The sequence below is a fragment of the Pistacia vera genome, unplaced genomic scaffold (assembly GCF_008641045.1).
Source record: "Pistacia vera cultivar Batoury unplaced genomic scaffold, PisVer_v2 Contig178, whole genome shotgun sequence".
In the NCBI taxonomy this organism is placed as follows: Eukaryota; Viridiplantae; Streptophyta; class Magnoliopsida; order Sapindales; family Anacardiaceae; genus Pistacia; species Pistacia vera.
In genome coordinates, this window is record NW_022195877.1 from 176,228 (window position 1) to 179,209 (window position 2,982).

The 2,982-nt window shown below is 34.6% G+C and overlaps 1 long non-coding RNA gene across 1 annotated transcript; it reads right to left on the reverse strand.

The window, feature by feature from the left end:
- Positions 1-1,646: 1,646 nt before the first annotated feature.
- LOC116126238 lies at positions 1,647-2,607 on the reverse strand. Its single transcript, XR_004127449.1, has 3 exons — positions 2,505-2,607; positions 2,256-2,397; positions 1,647-2,174 (listed from the first exon to the last, which is right to left on the reverse strand). It is a non-coding gene; the product is annotated as an uncharacterized LOC116126238 (long non-coding RNA).
- Between the last annotated feature and the right edge of the window lie 375 nt (positions 2,608-2,982).

Below are 2,982 nucleotides of genomic sequence, written 5' to 3' on the forward strand. Positions count from 1 at the left end.
TCTCCCCATATCAATTCCATTAATCAACTCGAAACTCCTATTGATTCTGATTTCAAGGACTTTTCCATTCCACAAGAAGAAAAACAACATACAAAGTCTTCACCTGATGGTCCTGTCGATGAAATTTTACAAATTGCAAAGAATTTACCGGACAATTCCACGTTAGGTGAAGTCTTAGGGGGTTATGAGGGAAGAGTTAGTAAAAGAGAGTGTGTTCAAATGTTGGGGTTGATGGCAGAGGAAGGTCTTTTGATGAGTTGCTTGTATTTTTATGAGTGGATGAGATTGCAGGAACCTTCACTTGAGTCGCCAGGCGCTTGTTATGTTTTGTTCCCAATATTGGGGAGCGTTAGAAGGGGAGACCTCTTAATGATTTTGTTTAAGAATTTGCCTCAAAGCAAGGAATTTAGAGACGCTTGAAATGGTGGTTTGATCGAGCCTTATCGAGCTTGAGCTCGCGAGCCGGCTCAAGCTCGACTCCAACTGGACCGAGCTTGAGTTCGAGTCTCAATTTTGAGGCTCGCCAGGCTCGAGCTTGACATTGTTGCAAACGAGCTAGGTTCGATAAGCCAAAAGCTCAGCTCAGCTTGACTTGTTTACAGCCCTAAACTTACCAATAAAGATTTGAACTGACAGTATGAACATTGACGATAAGGAAATCCAATGAAAAATATCAATAGCATGTAATTGGTAAATAAACAATTTATTGAAATAAGTTGTATCGTTTCATGTCAATAAGGCATGTTTCTTCAATAAACTTAATACAATACAACATTGACATCTTCAAAGCATATTTTAGCAAATACGGGTTCGAGTCAATTCCATTTGTTTTCAAGTGTAAAAGATAAAAAATAAAAATCATATTCCATTTGTTTTCAAGTGTAAAAGATAAAAAATAAAAATCATATTCTAATTTCTTTTTCTTAAGTAAATCCAAAGAACATCCCAAATTAAATGTTGAGGATCTTTTTCAGAGCCCTTACCAGCCCCCTAGTATCTGGCCATAACACCCAAGCTATGGCTCAATTAATGCATGGCATTGCATGCTTTGACTGAATTAATTACTTCTAGATAAAGAAGCTAACACACACACACACACACACAGAGTATTAGTAAATTCGTGAACAACCGTATTTTATAAACCCAGTCATATTATTCACGAATTATATGCCCCAATCATATTATTCACGAATTATTTTCGTATCCAAATTTTTATCAAATTTTTATAATCGTATTTTTTACTATTTTTCATATCATATTCATAAAATTTTCGTACTTATATATTTAAAATGTTATATAGATTTTAACCAAGTGACCCATGAAAAATACTAAAACTAGAATTGATATTACCGTATTTTTCAAAACGTATTATTGACAATGTGTCGTATTAAACCCGTATCATATTTTTTCCGTATCCAAATTTTATAATCAAATTTTTACAAACGTATTTTTCAACATTTGCCGTACCATACCCGTAAAATTCTCATATCGTTTTTTTACTGTATCCGTAGTTACTAACTAGGCTTGACACAACAGAAAATCAGCTATGCAGGAAACTCGATAAATCCCAAAGGAATGATCTTACCTCCAAATACTAGCAACACAATAAATTAAAAAGACAACTTCAAAATCCCAATATACTTACAAATTTACAGATGAAGATGATGTGAAATATTATAATATAATACGAAATTTAATCACTTACCTCCAGCCATATTGCTCAAGTGTTGTAGAAAGCAAAAACGTGAATGATTTGTGAGTGAGTATTTGAGAAATGTCTTCTAGCTTATGCCTCCAGAACCTTTCTCCCTTTTGCATTTACGTAATATCATTTTGATGGAGAAGATAATATCCTTATATATGGCTAACCTAAGGACCAAATAACTCTTATTAACTGCTTTTAACCTCTTATCAAGGATCAAAAAAGGTAATTAATAATTCCTTTAAACCACCGTGAACTGCATAATTGTGGCATGTGGCCACATCAAGTCTTACAGATGAAACGACTCTCATATAAGTTTTCACTATAAAATCCAGGGGAGCCTTCCGGCCAGGAATATGGCATTCAGAGTGAAAATCGCCTGAATAAGGCGAACGACTAGCAATCTCCCAGAAGAATCATCAGGAAAGTCAGAAACAGGTTCACGAGCAACCAAGCCTTTTAATGCTTTGTCCTATAAAGGTAATTGACGATCAATTTAGAAGAAGACAAAAAAAGAAAAAAAAAAAAAAAAAACTGCTCCCGAAAAGTATACCATGTCAGCAGTAGCCAAGTTGGATAATCTTTCATCACCCAATGAAAGTTCAGTAACACTACGAAACATACTTTGACTACACTTTTCAATCGTTTGACGAGCTTGCACCTCACCATCGTTTGAACCTCCAGAAGGAACAGAACTACCAAGACAGGAAAGAGATATGATACAGATCGATAGAACACAAGAACATTACAATAGCAATAGTAGTAACATAATATGAATAATGACACTCTGCTGAATGCATACCATGAAAGCTGGTCTCTTCTTTTGGCAGCAATATTGAAAGCGTGGAAAGATACTTCAAGCTGCTAGGCTGCTCAGTCAAACTATTATCCTATTCATACATAGAAAGGATCTGAACAAATAAATAAAATAATTTTGCTTATATCAACTGCATTTATAAACATAGATGTCAATCAAAATGTAATATGTATACTAGAACAGTACAAAGTTATATAATATGGACAAAGTAAGAACCTATCATTTTCTTTTTAGAAAGCACCCTAATCCTGACTTTTGCCGGGTATACTTCATCCATACGCGTTCAATGTATCTTGGATTTCGCAATAGGTCTGGTTCTTAACCCATCACCCACTTCACTAGTATTACTGAAATAACAAAAAAAATTCAGTGAGTTACTAGCTCAAAAGAGAATAAAGAAACTAGTGGAAATTTTTACCTTGTAGAACCAAGTAAAGGAGCAGGAGATTCATCTACAAGCCCT